Source organism: Temnothorax longispinosus, chromosome 10 (assembly GCF_030848805.1).
Source record: "Temnothorax longispinosus isolate EJ_2023e chromosome 10, Tlon_JGU_v1, whole genome shotgun sequence".
NCBI classification, from domain to species: domain Eukaryota; kingdom Metazoa; phylum Arthropoda; class Insecta; order Hymenoptera; family Formicidae; genus Temnothorax; species Temnothorax longispinosus.
The window spans coordinates 10,804,222-10,811,011 of NC_092367.1; positions in this window are offsets into that span (position 1 = coordinate 10,804,222).

The following is a 6,790-nucleotide window of genomic DNA, read 5'->3' on the forward strand; positions in this document are numbered from 1 at the left end:
CAGTCCGGCTAATACCGCATACATTAATCGCTGAAAGGCGCTGGTGCACTTTTTTAGACCGATGGCATTCTGTTGTGCTCGAAATGTCCGTCTGGAGTCGAAAATGCCGTTTTCTTTTCTTATGTTCTTCATGCTCGGTATTTGGTGATATCCCGAGGCTAAATCTAGCACAGAAAAAATATTTCGCAGTTCCTAGCTGATCAAGTATGTCTGTAATTTCGCGGCTGCCGTGATGGCCGGTTGCGGTAGGCGCTCTCGGCACCCTCAGGTGGCCCGGGGGAAGGTTACTGCGGTCTTCTCCATGGTGAGTGTCGTTTCATTTTTCTGAAGTCGATCACTACGCGAAATTTTATTCTGCCGAACGCGTCAGGTTTCTTGGCGACAAACTACTATTGGCGCGTTCCACTGGCTTGTGCTCGGAACGAATTATGCCGTCGTCCAGCATTTTCCGTATTTGTTTTCTCACTTCGGCCTTATGTTTCTCGGGTAACCGGTATGGCTTTACATTTACTGGCGCACTATCGGGTCGTGTATTTATTTCGTGTTTTATTGCTGTAGTGGCGCTTAGTTTATCTCCGTCTAGGTAAAAAACGTCATAAAATTCATCGCAAATTTTTTCTACTGCCTCCTCCGCTCTTCGGTGTTTAGGTGATCGAGCTTACTTGGTCGCGCACTTTCTTTTGTCGCTCTGTGACAGTCTCGTATTCTTCATTCGCCTGTAACGTGAGTACGCTCGCGGCGTCGTCCGCCGGCAGGTCTTCTAACGTTACGTGTGGAGTGAGGATCTCCACCGGCTTGTCCGTCACGTTCAATATGCTGACCGGGCAAGTAAATTCGACGGGTTTTACGAGGCAATGCCCGATGAAAACTCCGGGAGCAGGTTCACCGCTTTTCACTATGCCTACTCGGTTATGATCTGTGACGGCTTTTACAATGGTTTCACTGCGGGGAGGTAGCTTTATTTTTTGATACGGTCGTAGCTTGAAAATGGCTTTCCCTATTTTCAACTGTTTTGACGTGTTTGAGATATCGGCTTTATGTTTAGTTAGGAAGTCGTTTCCTAATATTCCTTCGTATTCGATGGGGAAGTCATCTTATACTACGTACATTGTGTGACGTATTTTCTTTTTCCCGAGATCTACGGTCGCTTTTATTTTTCCTAGCGTGTGAATTTGGTGTCCTGTTACGCCGATTAATGCCAGCTTCTCCTCTCGCACCATTGTTTTCCCTTTTAGGTTGCCTACTTTAATCAATGTCAGTGTTGCTCCGGAATCTAATAGAAGATTCATTTCTCCTCGTTCCGCTTCCTGTATAGGCAGTGTTATGATATCTAGCGGGCCCGTCTTGTGCTTCTCCGTTACCTGAGACACTCGGTATGTCTCGGCGGCGCGTGCCTTATTTCTTTTCGGCTTCTCTTCCTCCTCGCTACTGCTGTCGGAGGGTGCGTCCTCGCTAGATTCGCTCGCTTTGGTTTTTCTTACTGTGCCTATCGGTGCTTTTTTCGCACTTTCCTGTTTCGGTCGGCGCGGTCGCTCGGATTTCGGCCGTCCGTTTAACGACCAGCACTCGTCGCGCTTGTGCCCTGCTTTCTTGCAGTAGGTACACTCGATTATGTTTATGCCACCGGGCTTATTCGCTCGCGGCAGCGAGAATTTGTTAGCTTGTTGGCTCGCATGGCAATCTCGCCCGTAATGGCCGGTCTTCCCACATTTGTAACATTTCACGGTCGCGTTTCCCGCATTTCGCGCGTTTCCCTGATTAAATCGATTTCTGTTTACCGCTTGTCCGTTCCGCGGGAAGGGACCTCTAACTTTTTCCTCACGGATCTCATAGGGGCACTCGGGTACGCAAGACGAGATAGATAGACGCTCAATATCGGAACCGAGAGTAGCTAGATCCTCCCCAAACTCTGTCTGCGATTGGTGAGAGCGGAGTAACTATTCTGCGTTAAATGACCCTCCCCAAAACGTAACTCAGCTTCGCTTTCAGCTCCGCAAAATCTAAACAGTCGACATCTTGCACGGTCTCTAAAATGGAGCGCGCTTTTTTCCCCCTCAGACTCGAGGCTAACACAACAGTTTTCGTCGCGTCATCCCAATGGTTCGCACGCGCGATCAAACCCAATTGCGAGAAATATTCTTGTAACGGGGTTGTTCCCGTCGTACGTGTCGGGTTTCAATTTGTACCCCAGGTCGGCACTCGCGACCGCGACACTATCACTCGCGTGTATTCGCGTTCCCACGCCGCTCGAGATCGTGTCTCTTTCTCCCGCACGCGCGACTCGCGCTACCGCGGCACTCGAGATTGCGCCCCTTTCACTCGCGTACGCGTCTCGCGTCCCCGCGCCGCTCGGGATCGCGTCCCCCTCACTCGCGTGCGCGTCTCGCGCTTCCGCGCCGCCCGCGACTCGCGTCCCCGAGTCTCCAGACGCTCTATTATTAGAATGACTTAGCTCTGTGTTGGAGATAATCCCGCGGAGAAAACAGAGCTCCTCCTCCTGCCGGCGGAACGTCTCGCCGTACTCCTTCTCCCTCTGCGCCTGTTCCTCGCGCAGGAGCCGGACCTCCTGAATGACGGTCTGAAGACTCTCTGCTAGCGTCACCCCCGCATCCAGCGGATGGGTCGCGCCCGCCTCCGTTCCTGCCGATGTCGCGGCCTGCGAACGGGTCCTCGGCGGGGTGTGCGTGGTCGTCATCTTTCAGAAAATTTCGCTCGTCGCGTTTGATCCCGGACGAGCCCCCAAAATGTTACACGCCGACGAGCGTTCGCCACACAATTTCTCACTTTCACACTCGCGGCGCGTGTCACGACACTCTCGCACAAATAAGATGACTCGTTTAGAAATCAGTAGCTCTTTATTACGACTCTCGATATAATAGAGGAGCTCGGGACGACACGTCCGAACGAGACGCGTCCCAGAGTAAATCTGAACATCAGGTATAACAGGAAAATCAATAGTTAATTGAGCATCTCGCAATCAATATTAGTAAACAGCATCCGTCGCTAAGGACGGTTCGCGACGCGACATTAAATAACGGGCGACTCGCATATATGCGCGACACGAGGACAGCACGGGCGTAACAATATCATTATGCAGCCCGATTTGGAAGTTATGCAGAGCTTGCATTTTAATACTTTCCAATATCGCCTTTTGCTGCTCTTGCGAGTGCCCTTGGCCTTCTTCCATGGCCTCATACAGTTCTCTCGCGAGCTTCTCGACTCGACGCCCGAATTCCTGCGCGCTTTCTCCCGCTTTTTGTTTTAGCGAGTTGAATTCTAGCTGCAGATGGGTCATGCCGCGCTTTTCGAGATATTCCGTTTCGAGTTCGCGTTTTAGCTGCTCGAAGTCGCGAATATCGCGCGTGTCGAAGTCGGTCATTGCCTTGCCCTTGAACTTTGTGCACAAGATTGCTTCTAGGAGCATGGTTTCGTCCGCGGGCTGTATATTCTTCATCGCGTAAGTGCTTGCATTAATAAATTCGCGAACGCGTTCTCGGGATTCTCCGTTCATTTCGGGAATCATGTTGCGGGCTTCCTTTAGGCTGAGGAACCCGAGATGGTGCCCTGGCTGACTACGGACGTCGCTGTGCGTCCGTCCGTAGGTCACGTCCAGCGGGCCCTGGCTGATCCGTACGCGTCGTTCTCGCGCATCGGGGCGATCGTATGCGGCGGATTCCATTCGACTCATGCGTTCCCGTACCTCGCGGATTGCGCGCAGGACTTCTACAGAGCGCTCGAACTCTGCGGCCTCTGTACGGTCCATGCGTTCCTGCATGTCGCGCATCATGCGTAGGACATCGCTGAGCACGGAGCTTATTGCTCCTGGGCTTACTTGCGTCGGCTCGGGGGCTCGACTTTGGTTGCCTTCGGGCGGTTGCCCATTTTCCGTGGGTCTAAGCCGCTCTATTTCCGCGTTAATTTGCGCCGGGGATATGTCTTCTCGCGGCGCGATGGTCGCGGCAGCTCGTGGCTGGCTCATTCTGTCGGCCCGGAGGGTATAATCCTCTTCCTCGGGGTCGAATATATCGCTTTCGTATGACGTCAGGGAGAATTCTCCTCTCCCTGCGTTTTCGCTTTGAGTATCGGCCGAGGTGTCCGATCGTGCGTCACCGTCGGTCGGGGGCTGTCTGTGTGCGTTATCGTGTTCGTCGCCGCTTGTGTTGTCTATGCTATCTCGCGGGTTTCTGTTCGCGTCGCAAAGACTAGCGTCTAAGAATTCAAATTCGCGTTCTACGATGACGTTAGGATGTAGCTCGAGCACCGGCGAGCTTGCGTCGTCGAGTTGCGCGTCTAAATTTCTTCGCACGCGATCTAATTCGTCGTTCGCGAGTCGTGTGGCGCGAAAACGATTCCGGATACTATTTTCGATGGCTCGTTGTGCGCGCTCGCTTAACACGAATGACGCGTTGCTGACAGGGGGATGCCGGGACAAGTTGTCCGACATCTATTGACACTTATACTTTAGCGCTCTGAAACGCAAAAATCTTTCGGCGCTTCGCGGTTGTATTGCCTGTAATCGCGAAAATTTCTCTCGCAGTTCGCTATCGCGGGATACGCACGAAGAGCTATAACGTTTTCGTCGCGGCGCGTGCCGGTGTCGGCTTACAATGGAGTGTCGACTTACAGTACCGCCGCGTAGTGCATCGTGACCGCTTCCTGCCGCGTTGAGTCTGACAGGGCCGCTTCACTGCTTCTGCGTTGTCTGCTTCGCCGCGTCCCTGCTGCGCTGCTTCGCTGGCTCGCTGCGTCCCTGCGTCGGGCTGGCGAGTCCGTGCGGTAGGTCGGGGCCTCTCCGGTGTCGCTGATAACACGCGGGGCTACTGCCGTCGTTTCATGCACTCGGGATCCGGCTGGCTTTTCCTCTCCGGGATATTTTACCACCGTCTAACGATCCGTTCCCTTCGCAGGCGCAATCTGGCAGGACGTCCTCCCGTCCGGTTGGCAGATCCCACCGCTGCCACCAATTGTTGTGCCGTACCTCTGATTCGAGGGATCGGCACTGAGTTCTTTTGGATCCGCCGGGAGGAAGGAAGAATAACGTTGCCAGAGTCTTTGTCCAACGATATTTTAATAAAAGACCTTTTTAACTTGATACACTAGTTTCGTTGATTTCGTTGCCCTGACTCGCGGGCGTTCACAATAGGATAGGTTACGTTGGTCGTGCGCGATTAGCCTTACGTTCTAGACTGCCCGCCGCTTCTTGGAAGGGCGGGCTTTTTATCTCTTCGCGTATTACTTCCGCGATGCTGACTTAGCTGTCAGCGCTTTTGCTTCCGGGTGAGCGACCTGGAAGCCGCTTGCGACACCCGGGATGCCACCTCAGGTGAGTTTGGCAATATTCGGGATGTGCGCTGACAGCTATGTGTCGCAATTCGGGCACGGCGACTTCCGCCTCACAACAGAACGAGGAGGAATCTGGTTATCGGAGCGAGGCGTCTTGACCCTGTATGTGTAATGCCAGGGCAATTCACCAAATCGCCGAATTTCCTCGAAATCGGTCGCATTTATATTCCCTCGTGGTTGAATTTTGATTACGAGTTGCGGCATCCATCTATTGGTAATTTACGAAAAACTCGGTTGCTAGGAGACGCGAAGTCCTGACAAACAAATCGGAGAATTCTCGGCTTGATAGAAAATCGATCGATTCAACCTGTCATTGCGTTGAACCGACCTGTCACCGCGTCGAACCAAGTATCGCTAATTCCGCGACTTCGTGGTGGCTGACGATGGCTGCCACAATATATAAAATAAAAATAAACACAATTAAAAAAAACGTGATAGTTTTTCATTTATTATCTTTCTTTGCGAGTTCTGTTACTCTCTAATTTTTTATATCAGCTCTCGCCTCTAATCGTGCGGTGTCGAATCGTGCGGTGTCGAATCGTGCGGTGTCGAATCGTGCGGTGTCGAATCGTGCGGTGTCGAATCGTGCGGTGTCGAATTGTGCGTGTCGAATCGTGCGGTGTCGAATTGTGCGTGTCGAATCGTGCGGTGTCGAATTGTGCGCGTCGAATCGTGCGGTGTCGAATTGTGCGTGTCGAATTGTGCGTGTCGAATCGTGCGGTGTCGAATCGTGCTGTGTCGAATCGTGCGGTGTCGAATTGTGCGTGTCGAATCGTGCGGTGTCGAATCGTGCGGTGTCGAATCGTGCGATGTCGAATTGTGCGTGTCGAATCGTGCGGTGTCGAATTGTGCGTGTCAAATCGTGCGGTGTCGAATTGTGCGTGTCGAATCGTGCGGTGTCGAATTGTGCGTGTCGAATCGTGCGGTGTCGAATCGTGCTGTGTCGAATCGTGCGGTGTCGAATTGTGCATGTCGAATCGTGCGGTGTCGAATCGTGCGGTGTCGAATCGAGCGTGTCGAATCGTGCGTTGTTGAATTGTGCGTGTCGAATCGTGCGGTGTCGAATCGTGCGGTGTCGAATCGTGCTGTGTCGAATCGTGCGTGTCGAAAAGTACGATGTCGAATTGTGCGGTATCAAATCGTGCGTGTCGAAAAGTGCGGTGTCGAATCGTGCGGTGTTGAATCGTGCGTGTCGAAAAGTGCGGTGTCGAATGGTGCGGTGTCGAATCGTGCAATGTCCGTGTCGAATCGTGCGGTGCCGAATCGTGCGGTGTCCAATCGTGCGGTGTCCAATCGTGCGGTGTCGAATCGTGCGGTGTCGAATCGTGCGGTGTCGAATCGTGCGGTGTCGAATCGTGCGGTGTCGAATCGTGCGGTGTTCAATAGTTACGTGTCCAATAGTGCGTGTCGAATCGTGCGGTGTCGAATCGTTACGTGTCCAATCGGG